The sequence below is a fragment of the Henckelia pumila genome, chromosome 2 (assembly GCF_033568475.1).
Source record: "Henckelia pumila isolate YLH828 chromosome 2, ASM3356847v2, whole genome shotgun sequence".
Taxonomy (NCBI): domain Eukaryota; kingdom Viridiplantae; phylum Streptophyta; class Magnoliopsida; order Lamiales; family Gesneriaceae; genus Henckelia; species Henckelia pumila.
In genome coordinates, this window is record NC_133121.1 from 181455246 (window position 1) to 181470805 (window position 15560).

Sequence of the window (15560 nt, forward strand, 5' to 3'; positions counted from 1 at the left end):
TAGTGACTTTCTACAATGAATGACTAAAATCTATTTGATCCGACGGTGAAGATTAATTCTTCATAAGCTTCTTGCATCTATACAAACCTTGATATTCCATCTACATAATTTCTAAAAGTCTTGTGTACAAATGAATTCTAGAGAACTGATCCATATAGGTTTATAATATGAATAATCTAGAAATTTATAGAATTTACACAACCTCTACAATGAACCCCACTTAGAGATTTCCGGAATGCACATTTTTTGCAATTAGTTTGATTTATATCATAAAACAGAGGTAACATTATAGTTGTGAAATGAAATTTTACTTTGATGAGTGATATAATAGTAATTTTATTTTGATGTAATTTGGTCATGAGTCATAACAATCAATGTTCTAAAAAGCGCTAGGCAGTAGGTGGGCGGTGACCCACCGCCTAGCGCCAAGCTGCCTAGGCGGGGCCTAGACGGTTTTTTTTAAAAACTTAAATAATAAATAACTTGGAATATTCATGATTTTTACTATAAAATATAATTTTTATATCTTATGTTTTTCAATTTTTGTACGAAAATATTATGAAATTTTAATAATAATAATAACAACAACAACAACATAAATATTAATAGGTATCAAGTATTCATATGTAATATGAGATTTAATTTTTTGCTTGACTTTCTTTTCTGCGTTTCTTCTTTCTTTCTGTGTTTGTTTCTCGTTTCGCGTCTCTCTTTTAGTTTTTGATTTTCAATTTTTTCAAATAAAAAATAGTAACCGTCTAGGTAGATTTCTGCCCGCCTAGGCAGATTTTTGTCAGCCTAGGCAGCTTGGGCACCGCCTAGGTGGAAGATTAGGCGAGCAACGCCTAGAGGCATAGTCTAGCAAGAAAGCGAGGCAATGGACAACCACCTAACGCCTAGATGGGTCTAGGCGGCGCCTTTTAGAACACTGATAACAATAGGGATTGTCGCTTGATAGATACCAGTAGTCATCGCGTGTCATGTGTTACATAATTTGATTATCTAAATAAAGAAATATCCGAAACAAAAAAATTATAGAAAGGAAAAAACAAGTGAGTTTGTTTTGGTGCTTCGAGATAAAATAGGAAAAAACTAGAGAAAAATGCGGATAAAATATAAAGTAGGGCTGACAAAATTCTGAAAACATCTGACTCTTCCCGATTCCCAACCGTTTCTATCCCGAATTTTTCCGACCCGACCCGAGTATATTAATAATATTTTTAATAATATTTTTTAATTGAAAAAATATAATTTTTATTAATATTTTATAATTATCAACCATATAATTATTTTTTAATATTTATATTTATCTTTTTTAACATTAACATTGAGTTATAAATTTTTATTTTGTTTTTTTATTATTATGAATAATTATATGTTTTTATTATATTAATCAAGTAGTTGTTTTAGTTTATTTGCAATGTACTAAGAAATTTGATGTCATATGTTACAAGATTCACCAACCAAAAAGGAAAATTTTTATTTTTCGAAAGAAGCTTAATAATTATTTTAAAAAAATTACATATTTGCTTCGATATTTTTTAAAATAAAATTCTTATTAATCAGTAATCATAAATAAATTTCAATATCACCAACAAACCTTTTAAGTTGTCAGCAATTGGAAGCTACGACCAAATTAAAAGAGTATTAATATGTGTTAATATGAAACAATTATTATACCTAATTCAGGCAAAATTTTCTCTCTACCCTCTTCCCAAAAAATAAAATAATATATACCAATAGTAAATTAATTAGGCCTTTTTACTTTTATATATACTAGTAAAAGTGTACACGCTATGCGTGTGATCAATATAATATAAATCAAATTCATTTCAGTTTTCTTCAACATAAGAGAAATATGTGTAGTTATTAATAATGTGTAGAATGTAGTTTTCAAAATGCAAGACAGTTTTTTTGTTTTTGTTTTTCACCTATTTTTACCTTTTTTTTCAATGTAAATATATTAAATTTTAAATAACTACCAAGAGTTAAATTGTAAATATATTTTGGTGTCATCAAAATGTACCAAAGCAGTTTTTAAAAGTGGCTCAAGTTTTATAAAATAGTAAGATATATATATATATATATTTAAAAAAAAAAAAAAAAAGAGAACGTGCCCCAAATGTATGAACCACGTACTTGCTTAAGAGGGTTAGTTACGGAATAGCTTACCAGCCGACCCCTAATTAATTTTTCCTCTTAACTATCATTTATTTTTCATTTACAACTGACGCTGACCTAAAATTTCCGAAACCCACTTTGCATTGATCATGAATCTCGTTGGTATTAGGAAGATATTTGCCACTAATTTTGTTGACTAATTCTCGATTTTGTTGTAATTTCCCACAACTCAAAAAATTCATATGAGACGTATGTATAGTTTCACAATTCTTAAGTCAAAATTATCTTAACTTTTATTGATACGAATCGAGTCGTTCCGTCTAACAATAGACTTACTTAATAGTTCATAATCTTTATCGAATTATAAAGTTCGAAGACATTATCTGAATCGTTCAAACTTGTACACATCGAATCATGTTATTATTATCAAACGTTTGATAGTCTCAAATTCATTTGATCAAATATGAATTGAGCATTTATGTTGGATTAGCCAGATTTGTAGACATCTTGGCACACAATTTAAATCAAAGGATCGATTTTGATAGTTCTTAATTTTAACCCTTTTTTTGATTTATTTATTAACTCAAATTACACCTTGAAACCGTCTCTAAGTTAATTTGTTTGACAGATTTCTAACATGATCTGACCCATGAAAAAATATTAATTTTCACTATATATGTGAATCAAAACGACCCGTATCATGAATATAGATCCGTGAGACTGTATCACATGAGAATACTCATCAAATTAATTTTCAAATTAAAATTTAAAAAGAGTTCATGGTAATGAATGATATTTCATACTTAGGTTGATGGTAGATTAATTCATGAGTGATCCACCCGATTCATCCCTAAATTTCAATTTGAAAAACGGCCTCCATGCTTTTGTAAACATTATTGCATCTTCGAGACGATGTATTTTTCATATCAAAATTTTTATATTTAAACATTTTTCTATCTTAGTTTTAGATTAATCCTAAAATACCTATACATACACAATTGACAATTCAATTAATAGTTTTGAAAGTGAGAGAAGAAATTTTCTAAGAGAATATACATCATCTATAAATAATTGTTGTGACTCTGGAAGAATTTTTTTGGATCAATCCGAAAGGGAACTATATAATGCTAGCAATCGAGTTAAGAGTTTTTTTTCCATATGATTTACCGACATCATCTCTTTCTTTCGTCTCAACCATTGAGACAACTCAATAAAATTTTTATTAAAAAAAACAAAAAAAGTGATATGAACAAATACAAATATAAATAATTAATTTTTTTAAAAAAAATCATTTTCACTCAATTAAATTCTCGGATTCCGTCTCTCACGAAGATCTATGAAATAGGAAAAAAAATAAGTGTGTAAGATAGAGTAAGGGTGGGATAGGGTCGGGACCCATCCCGTAACCCACCAACCCACTTTCCGTCCCGATAAGAATTGGGAAATAATTTTTTTCCCGATCCCGTTCCCGACAAGTGTCGGGACCCGAATGTTCGGGATCCCGTCGGGTCGGGAAGCTATATCCCAAATAAAAAAACTTTCTTAATTTTTGGAGACTCCCAAACAAATTCTTAGTACAATACAAATAAATTAAAACAACTTCTCGGTTCATAATAATTAAAAACTAAACATCTTAATACATTACAAATAAACTAAACACAATTTCTTGGTTAATCCAATCAAATCCAAAACAAAAAATAACATATCAAGTCATTGTATCATTAATAATTAAACCATTACATCAACGAGCTTGCTTCCACCATGAAACCATTTGATCTTAACACTTTAGGATGATGCATTACTTTTCCTTGTGCACGAGGGTACCTACAAACAACAAATATCATGTAATAATAATCTTTAACAAGATTAAAATTTACAAACATATACTTGCATCAGAATATTAAATACGAACATCAATGACAAAAATAAATAGATGCACTTTCGTATTATCCAGAAACACGTGTGTTAACCATACTAGACTATTCCACCTTATGGAGTTTGTTCTGCTTACTTCCACATAAACAGAGGCTTAAACAATTTGCAACCACTTAAACAGTTTTAAGCACCGATAATGTACTGTCAACATAGCACTAGCCAAAACAACCAACTATTACACACGTATATTACAAACCGAACATTTTTCAAGAAACATCAATCACCTAGATCCTAGTGAAAACAGAAAATGCAGGCTATACTTGAAGGTAGTGATGAATAATAAATATATTTTTTAGGGGTAGATGAATAATATTTAGTACCTCTAATTTATATGAGACAAATGAAGGAGGACATAATCGGTAATTGAGACAAAAATAATGATAGACAAAAATTTAAAGTATTCATAATAATTACTAAAAAAATTAAATATTAACTTACTTGTGACAACTTCTTCACAATCCTTATAAAAGTTGAATTCTTCCTCTGTCGGCTCCTTGTATAAATTAAATTCTTCACCTCTAAGCCAGTCACTAGTACACACAAGTGCCTCCATCATTTTAGGTTGCATTGATGCCCTAAATGGATCCACAACCCTCCTCCCAAGGCTAAAAGCATTCTCACTAGCAATAGTAGATGCAGGGATCGAAAAAACATCTTTGGCAATCTTTGAAAAGACTGGAAATGCCGTCGTATTCCCTTTCCACCACTCCAAAACATCGAAGCTTGAGCTCCATTTCACAAAAGGATCTGAGAAGTACTTGTCCACTTCATTGGTTATTTCAACTTGATTTTGAGCTTTTCTTACTTGAGCCATTTTCAGATGGTAGTTCAGTTTAACCGGATCATTCTTATATATTTTCATAAACTCTTTATCTACATCACCATCATCAATCCTGTTAAAAGTATCCAAAGATGAATTCCCTTTATATGCATGATACAACTCCAATAGACAATTCTTTAAGCCATCGATAAATGATTGTATTTTAGTAGCATCCAATCTCATATCTCCCAAATGAATAGCAATCATTTGGAGTTTATAACGAGGATCTAGAACATGACCTAAGAAAACAAGTTTGTTAACCTTCTCAAGATCACCCCAATACTTTTTGAACTTACCCTCCATTTTATAAGCAACTTCTTGCAATGAAAGATCTGTAGAGTCAAGCATTGTTTCGTCAATGATTGTCCGCATTGAAACTATTTCTTCCCAAATCAAGGTTGATGTAGTTGTCTTGCTAGCACTAAGTTGCAATGTAGAGTCATAAAACCTCTTGAGAAATTTGACAAAGACTCGTGCATTCTCCCAATCCTTTTCCAAAGGCGGCCCCACCCTCTTTTTTCTCTCCGAACCATCAACCTCCTCAAAGTATTCAGCAAATTGTGCATTCTCTGTCATTCTACCAAACACTTTCTTGAACTTGCATGCAACAGAAAGCATTGAATATGTGGAATTCCACCTCGTAGGCACATCCATTGGAACGGTTGACATTTTAACCATCTTCAATAGGATAGCACACTCCCTAAATTGGTCCAACCTTGCCCCATAAGAGTGAATATACTTCACACAATTTCTAATAGACTCAACTAATTCATTAAGAAATTTTAACCCACTCTTGACAATTAAATTAATAATATGACAACAACATCTCAAATGCAAGTATTTACCATCAAATAATAGATTGCCCATCTCCTTTAGTCTCTTTCCCATGTACTCTACCGCTTTATCGTTCGTGCTAGCATTATCAACCGTTATGGTGAAAATTTTATCTATCCCCCAGTCGCTCAAACATGTTTCTAAAACTTTGCCGATGTCATCTCGTTTGTGAGAGGTGATCTTGGTAAAATTTATAATTCGTTTATGCAATTTCCAATCATCGTCTAAGAAATGAGCAGTGATTACCATATAGTTGATATTCTGAATTGAGGTCCAAGTATCGGTAGTGATACTTATCCTTTGATCACCTATGACACTCTTTATCTTAGCCACTTCAACTGCATATAAATCTCACACAAGTGATGCAATCTTCTTTCTGCTAGGAATCTTGAATCGAGGTTGAGCCTCTTTCATCATCTCTACAAACCCTGCCCCTTCCACTACCCTAAATGGCATCTCATCTTTAACAACAAATGCAACAACTTTATCTTCAAGCTTCTTCTGGCTAAAGATGTGAGGTGTCAAAGCATTATTCATAGACAACTGTGCTAAGATCGGTTGAGAAGAACTTGAATTCACCGCATTATGAGGATTTTTTTTGCATTTCTTCACGTGCCCATCAATATCATTATTTCCATGGGTTTTGCTATGAGCAGGAACTTCAGTGTTACAATAATTGCAAACAGCAACAATAGAGATTACCTCATTTTTGTCATTTTTCCTTACAATTTTCTTGGCGTGTGACCACACGTCACCTACTTTTTTTCTTTTGGCTCCGACATCCACTACCTCCTCATGAATGGTCGGTGTTTTGGATGAAGATTGTGTTGGAGGTCCAGTGGTGGAAGGAACACTACTGCTTCCGCTAGATGCATCCATGTTCACTTCATTAAAAACAAATGACATATAGTTATGCGGAATAACAAAAAAAGAAAGAATTTTCAGAATAAGAAGTAACAAAACCTAGTACTTAGGAACATGACTTTCTTAGTAATTAAAAAAAAAGCTTGAAAATAAGCAAGAAATTTTCCAGTAAGGGATTTTTCTCAAACACGCATAAACTCATATCAAAGTCAGAAAGGCACTTTCAAGACAGATTATTTGATTTTGAAGTAGTAATCATTTGAGTCTTGATAAAACAAAACTACACTATCTACACAGATACAAGTACAATGCATCAAATGTATTTAACTAGATTTCTCATGGTTATTAGCAGTGATAACATGCATTGAAATTAGAAAGTGCATTTCATTTTCTATTCTCTATCATAAGAAGTAAAATAACATAAAATTCGTGATTATTTCTATCTAATTAACAAACGACATCAAAAATCAAATAATAAAATCATCAAAATAAAATAAAGACAAATAGTTATATTTATATTATAAAAACACACAAAAATATGATACGTAAGATATAAATTGGAAATAAAAAATTTAAAACCCATTTCCAACATTATCGAACTGAATGCTAAACATATCATTAATCCATAAATCGAATAAACATCAGAATATGGACATGAGATATAATGATATACTATAAGTTTCCAACATTAACATCACAAATTAGTTCAGAAGCAATTTTTAACAGCTAATTTAGTGAAATTTTAAAAATGAAAACAACAATTTACACCGAACATATAATTATGCTCTGTCATAAGTCATAACAAATCCCCAACCTTGTAGTGTTTCAGAAGGGTCCTTGGAATGTCCAGAGGCTGAAAGAAGCTTATTTTCATGATTTCATCAGTACCTGCCAAGAGCAAAAATTATTTTGAAATCGTAATTCAATTCCAAAAATTAAACAAGAAATTAAAAAACTGCTTACATGGATCAAGTTGTAAATTAAGCAAAAAAAATTTGAAATAAGCAAGAAATAGAGAATCTTAATAGATAAATTACCCGAAAGCAACAAGGATTTTTCAATCTTGAGGGAGAAAGCATTTTCTCATTTATTTGTTGAGGGCGGCAGAACTCAGCGGAAGAGAGAATGGACATGAAAGTAAACGTCTAGTCATTTTCCTTTAACCCTAGTTTGACTAATAAAAAATTAAAATTAAAAATATTAATATAAAAAATATTATTAAAATATTCGGATCGGGTCGGGTCGGGATTCCCGTCGAGAAAAAATTATTTACCCGTTCCCTCTCCCGATACTGATCGGGACGGGAGAAATCCCGACTTGTCGGGTCGGGAAATGTTTGGGTCGGGAAATATTCGGGTCGGGCTCGGGTTGGGAAACGGGACGGGTCGGGATTTATGAGATTTTTTCCAGCCCTAAGATAGAGTTAGAAGCAAGCAATGACTTCAATGATAATATATTCGTTTGAGGAATCCTTTTCCAACTTCAGAAGTGAGCCAGCTTTAAGACACATCTCTGCTGCTACAACTATATGATATATATAGTTTTCTTGGGTTCTAAGTTTGGCTGGGAAATTTGATGAAAATATTTTATGCACAAATATATATATGGCTCGAATTTTGATGGATAAAATGAGAAATAACACGTGGCATATATATATATGGCAGCTTCTATGCTACATCGGGTGTTTTTCACCCGGTGCAGCATCTGCCCTTCATGGGCATGGGACCCACACATTTTTGTGGGCCCCATGCCCCATGAAGGGCCAAGATCCACCGGGTGAAGAACACCCGGTGGAGCATAGAAGCTCCCTATATATATATATGTATATATATATATAAGTAAAATTTATAAAACTCAAAAACTCAAAATATTCTCAAACTCCACACTTTAAATTTATTCTCTCAAATTGTGTTTTTCTACACAAATGGAGAGACCTATTTATAGATCTCAATGGGAGATTAGTCTAAAAATTAAATCATCATCATCTACATCATCACACACTAATTTTCAAAATAATACAACTCAATTTTCAACAATTCTAATATAATATAATATATTTTCAACACTCCCCCTTGTGATGATGATCGTCATATGATGATTGTCTTTATTACGTGTTTTATGCTGCCTCGTTAAAAACCTTACTAGGAAAAACCCAATGGGATAAAAATCATAGCAAGGAAAAAAGAGTGCAGCCACGTAAACTCCCCCTCATGCTAATATGAGTGATTCTTCACATATTCCGTAGATTGCACATCCCAATGTTGTATATATGCTTTATAAATATCGTCGTGGGAAGTGCCTTTGTGAAGAGATCTGATGAGTTCTCACTTGATTGAATGTAACAGATATCAATATCTTTATTCTTCTCAAGCTCTTGAGTGTAGGCAAAGAACTTTGGGGGATATATTTGGTTCTATCACTTTTGATGTATCCTTCTTTCATTTGAGAAATACATGCAGCATTGTCTTTATACAACGTCATAGGCTTCTTATCTACTGATAATCCACAAGAAGTTTGGATATGTTGTGTCATTGATTTTAACCACACACATTCACGACTTGCTTCATGTAATGCAATAATCTCGGCGTGATTTGATGAAGTTGTTACGAGTGTTTGTTTCTGTGAACGCCAAGAAATTGTGGTGCCTCCACGAGTAAATACATATTCGATTTGGGAATGTGCCTTATGTGGATCAGATAAATATCCAGCATCATCATAACCAATGATACTTTGATTGGTGTCTTTTGAGTACAAAAGTCCCAAATCTGTCGTTCCTCGTAGATAACGAAATATATGTTTAATTCCGTTCCAGTGCCTCTTTGTTGGATATGAACTGAATCTTGCCAATAAATTTACAGCAAAAGATATATCAGGTCTAGTGCAATTTGCAAGATACATAAGGGCACCAATGACACTTAGATATGGTACTTCTGGACCAAGAATAACTTCATCACCCTCACATGGACGGAATGGATTCTTTTCTATGTTTAATGATCTTACAACCATTGGAGTACTTAATGGATTTGATTTATCCATATTAAAACGTTTAAGGATCTTTGCTGTATAATTTGCCTGGTGAACAAAAATTTCACATTCTTTTTGTTCGATTTGCAAACCCAGACAGTACTTGGTTTTTCCAAGATCCTTCATTTCGAATTCTTCCTTCAAGTACATCATAACCTCTTGAATTTCTTTATTCGTTCCAATGATGTTTAAATCATCAACATATACAGCAATAATTACACATCCTGATGTTGTTTTCTTGATGAAAACACAAGGTCATATTGGATCATTTACATATCCCTTTTTCATCAAGTGCTCACTTAGCCGATTATACCACATTCGGCCGGATTGCTTCAACCCATATAATGATCTTTGCAATTTTACAGAATAAAATTCTCTGGGTTTTGAACTTTGTGCCTCAGGCATCTTAAATCCTTCAGGGATCTTCATGTATATATCACTATCAAGTGATCCGTATAAGTAAGCCGTAACAACATCCATCAGACACATTTCCAAATTTTCAGACACTGCCAAACTAATCAAATATCGAAACGTAATTGCATCCATAACAGGAGAATACGTTTCTTCATAATCAATTCCAGGCCTTTGAGAAAAACCTTGTGCAACAAGTCTAGCTTTATATCTTACTATTTCATTTTTCTCATTTCGCTTTCGAATAAAAACCCATTTGTATCCAACAGGTTTTACACCTTCAGGTGTGAGGACTATAGGTCCAAAAACATTACGTTTATTCAGCGAATCCAATTCAACCTGGATGACATCTTTCCATTTGGCCCAATCATGACGAGTTTTACATTCACCAAAAGATTTTGGTTCATGATCCTCATTTTCATTTATGATGTCACAAGCCACATTATAAGAAAATATCTCATCAATATCTTCTATGTCTTTTCGGTTCCATATTTTTCCAGTATTAATATAATTGATAGAGATTTCACGATTCTCGTCAGTTTGTGGTTCTGACAGAACATTTTCATCATCAGGTGTTTCTTCTGGAACACCATTTTCTATTTTATGATCATCGTGCTTCTCTATGCCTTTTCTTTTCCGAGGATTTTTATCCTTGGAACCGACTGGCCTTCCACGCTTCAGGCGTTTAATGACATCATGAGTGTCTTCAATCTGTTTCTTTGGAATTTCAATTCGAGCTGGGGCATTTACAGCATGTATATATGATTTTGTCACCCCTTTTGTGTCTGCAAATGCATCTGGCATTTGATTTGCTATTCTTTGCAAATGTACAATTTGATGTACATCTTTTTCACATTGTTTGGTCCTTGGATCCAAATGTAACAATGATGGTACATACCATGTGATTTCTTTTTCGATGTGTTTCTTTTCTCCCCCTAACATTGGGAATATTTCTTCATTAAAATGACAATCAGCAAAGCGTGCTGTAAATACATCGCCTGTCTGAGGCTCAAGATATCGAGTGATTGATGGACTATCATAACCGATATAAATACCGATTTTTCTTTGAGGACCCATTTTTGATCGTTGAGGTGGTGCAATAGGCACATACACCATACATCCAAAAATTCTTAGATGAGAGATATTTGGTTCTTTACCAAATGCAAGTTGCAATGGGAAGAATTTATGATATGCACTTGGTCTGATGCGAATTAATGCCGCAGCATGTAAAATTGCATGTCCCCATATAGAAATAGGGAGTTTTATTTTCATAATCATTGGTCTAGCAATCAGTTGTAGACGTTTAATCAATGATTCAGCTAATCCATTTTGCATATGAACATGAGCTACAGGATGTTCAACAGTGATTCCCATTGACATACAATAATCATTAAAAGTCTGGGATGTAAATTCTCCAGCATTATCAAGTCTTATTTTCTTGATTGTATAATCGGGAAATTGATTTCGCAATTTTATTATTTGAGCCATCAATCTTGCAAATGCCACATTCCGAGTTGACAATAAGCATACATGTGACCATCTGCTAGAAGCATCGATCAATACCATAAAGTATCGAAATGGTCCACATGGTGGATGAATTGGCCCACAAATATCACCCTGAATACGTTCAAGAAATATGGGTGATTCAGTTTGGATTTTAGCTGGTGATGGTCTTATAATAATTTTTCCAAGTGAACATGCTTTACATTGAAACTTATTATTCTGAAAGATCTTCTGGTCTTTCAGTGGATGACAATGTGTATTTTCAATAATTCTTCGCATCATTGTTGAACCAGGATGTCCCAATCGATCATGCCAATTTGTTAATATTGATGAATTATCCATCACCATATTTGATTCAATTGGACTTATATGTGTATAATGCAATCCAGTAGGGAGCATTGGTAGTTTCTCAACTACAAATTTCTTTCCTGACTTATATGTGGTAAGACACATATATTTTTGATTTCCATCAGTCATTGTCTCAGTATCATACCCATGAGAATATATGTCATTAAAACTCAACAAATTTCTTTTCGATCGTGGTGAATATAAAGCATCATTTATCAAAAATTTTGTACCATTAGGTAACAAAAATTTCTCTTTACCAAAACCTTCAATCAAGTCTACAGGACCTGATATTGTATTCACCACTATTTTTGTTGGTTTTAGTTCCAAGAAATATCTTTCATCTCGCAGAATAGTGTGCGTTGTACCACTATCCGGTATGCAAATTTCCATGATATTATTTCCATGTTTGCTCATAGCATTTTCCATATCAAACTTCACAAAAATGTAATAAAGAAAAATTAAGTACAATACAAATGTAAAATATAACATGCTTTATAATACAAAAATGCATGAAAAATACAAATTTGTTACAATCTAGTCCCACCAATCTTTTAATCAATGTCTTCGAAATCATTCAAAAAATCTACAGCACTGAAACTAGTTGAACCAATTAAATGGTCACTATTTTCAACAAAATTGGTCTCTTTTCCTTTTCCCTTTATCGATTCTTTATAGAGCTTACAAAGGTGCTCGGGGGCTCTACAAGTTCGTGACCAATGTCCCGGAGTGCCACATCTATAACAAACACTCTCGGTTCTTTTTGAGTGATTTTTTTTTCACTCATGTTTTCACGCTGCCTTTTTAGTGGGTGGTGTGTGATGCTCTTTTGAGATGAGTTACTGAAATAACTATCTCGATTATTTTCATATCCACGACCGCGTCCACGACCACGGTCATTTCTACGTCCACGTCCACGCCCACGTCCTCGACCTCGTCCACGACCAAATCTGGTCTATTCCTTTGATTTTAGTTTTCATTTTTCATTACGACATTTGCTTCAGGAAATGCCGTTGATCCAGTGGGTCGGGATTGATGATTTCTTACTAACAATTCGTTGTTCTTTTCCGCCACAAGAAGACATGCGATTAGTTCGAAATATCTCGAAAATCCACGCACTCTATACTGTTATTGTAGAGTTATATTCGATGCGTGAAAAGTGGAAAATGTTTTCTCAAGCATTTCCATCTCTGTGACTTCAAGTCCACAGAATTTTAATTGCGAGACTATTCGATACATCGCAGAATTATAATCACTGACTTTTTTAAAGTCTTGGAATCTCAACGTATTCCATTCATCACGGGCGGTCGGGAGTATCACTTCCCTTATATGCTCAAATCTTTCTTTCAGCCCTTTCCATAAAGTCATTGGGTCTTTTTCTGTGAGATACTCACATTTCAACCCTTCATCAAGATGTCGGCGCAAGAAAATCATAGTTTTTGCTTTATCTTGTGAGGTTGATATATTATTTTCTTTAATGCTTTCACTTAGACACAATGACTCAAGATGCATCTCAACATCAAGAGTCCATGGCATATAATTTTTTCCAGTGATATCGAGTGCAACGAATTCAAGCTTTGCCAAGTTTGACATGGTGGTACTAGAAAAATAACAATGCATTTTATTAGTTAATTTCCATTAATATGACAATACAAAATAATGGATAAACGATGAGTACAAGTAAGTGTACAAATAGAGAAAAAGTATGTAGTGGAAAATCGCTGGTGAGTACAAAACTCGTGAGCATGATGATCATAATCGTTATGAAAAATATCCTTAGAAAAACCAAAAACTCCATCTTCTTCTTTTTCGAAAAAAAACCGAGGAGAAAATGTTTTGAGATGAAGAATGAATTTTGGTGTGACTGAAAATGAGTTTGAGTGAAAATATTTATAGGCCAAAAACTAGCCGTTTGTGACCGTTGGGGGTAAAAAAAAATCGAGTATGTGTTGAATAAAAATTTGTGATAATGATACAATGCATATAATGATAATCATAATTAAATAATTATGTATATCATATCACATTATTATAAGATCGGTGTCGTAGACAGTCTTTTATATAATATTGTGAAATTATACCAATATAGTTAGTATAAAGTCAGGTATAGTATATCATATCACATTATTATAAGATCGGTGTCGTAGACAGCCTTTTATATAATAACATGACATTATACAAATATGATTATAATGTTTAAAAACCTTAGAGGCTTTTATACTTGTCGTATCCCTTATCGGAAGTGTGGGATGTCGTCTTAACATCGTCCCAGGATTTATAACAAGTTTTTTAAAAAAATTCATAACATGATATTATATATTAATATATACACAATAAAAATATATAAACAGTAAAATAAAAATTCTTACTTGTTGAATATTTTTGACTTCTTCTTGTATTTTGGAGCGTCGAAAATTATAGAGAACCTTCGAGCGATCGTGCTGATAACGTGTTGTGAAAAGTAAAATTTATAAAACTCAAAATATTCTCAAACTCCACACTTTAAATTTATTCTCTCAAATTGTGTTTTTCTACACAAATGGAGAGACCTATTTATAGATCTCAATGGGAGATTAGTCCAAAAATTAAATCATTATCATCTACATCATCACACACTAATTTTCAAAATAATACAACTCAATTTTCAACAATTCTAATATAATATAATATATTTTCAACACTATTGTCTTTTATTGTTTTTCTTTAGTTATTATTATATGATGTAAGAATGGTGATCCTAGAATTAATAGAGTAGTCTCTCAACCAAGTTAGTTAGATAAATTGCAATTGGTAAGCACTACGTTGTGCAATAAATTCGCCTGGAAAGGATATTGATTGAGAAAATTGAAATTGACCACTGATCAAACGTTTATCTACTCTATCAACTCGAATGTTGGTTTGTGAAGTAAACTTTTTAAGAATTTCTAATATCATTTAAAGTTTCAGTTGTGAAAATATGACCTTGAAAAATCTAAATATAAAGTTATACATTTTATATTTTTATTAAAAAAATTTATTTAAGAAAAATTATGTACAAATTCCAGTTACCACTCTAGTAATAAAATATATTAAAAAATATAAAACTATATACGTTAAATTATATATATATATATATATATATATATATATTATAAAACCCATATATTTTCATTTTCGGGAACAATTTCCTTACTTGTTTCATTTCTCAATTTTAAAACACGGGATTTTTAAAATTTCATCTAAAAAATTCATATGAAATCGTGTAATAAATCAATTTTGTGAAATAAATATCTTATTCGACTTATGAAAAAATATTAATTTTGGTTATAGATATGAATCTGGGATCTGTACGTGATACCCTTAGGGTAGCACCCAAAAACTGATCTGGACGGACCAAATCAGTTTGCAAATCAAATGATGTGATCTGTTGATCTGATCTGGGCCGTCCAGATCAGCTTGGGGGAACTACCCTGATCCGATACGTCTCAAAAATTTGGATTCTTGATATCGTCTCACAAGATACTAACTCTAATTTTGAATAATGCCGTATAAGGAAGGACTTGTATACTTTTCTTGAACTTTAGCAGAGGCGTTAAATGTTATTTGTCCGATAAATTAGACCCGGGAATTTAAGATTGATTGGATTTGATCTTTTAAATGATTGGGCTTTAGAGTAACAAAATTCGGTCCACTAAGCGTACAACAAAGCCTCCGGCCCTCCTCA

General features: G+C 32.6%; 1 long non-coding RNA gene across 1 annotated transcript; it reads right to left on the reverse strand.

Moving 5' to 3' along the window:
• Positions 1–5525: 5525 nt before the first annotated feature.
• On the reverse strand, positions 5526–7733 carry LOC140884929 (uncharacterized). The gene is made up of 3 exons (XR_012150760.1): positions 7612–7733; positions 7389–7462; positions 5526–6594 (listed from the first exon to the last, which is right to left on the reverse strand). It is a non-coding gene; the product is annotated as an uncharacterized lncRNA (long non-coding RNA).
• Positions 7734–15560: the final 7827 nt, after the last annotated feature.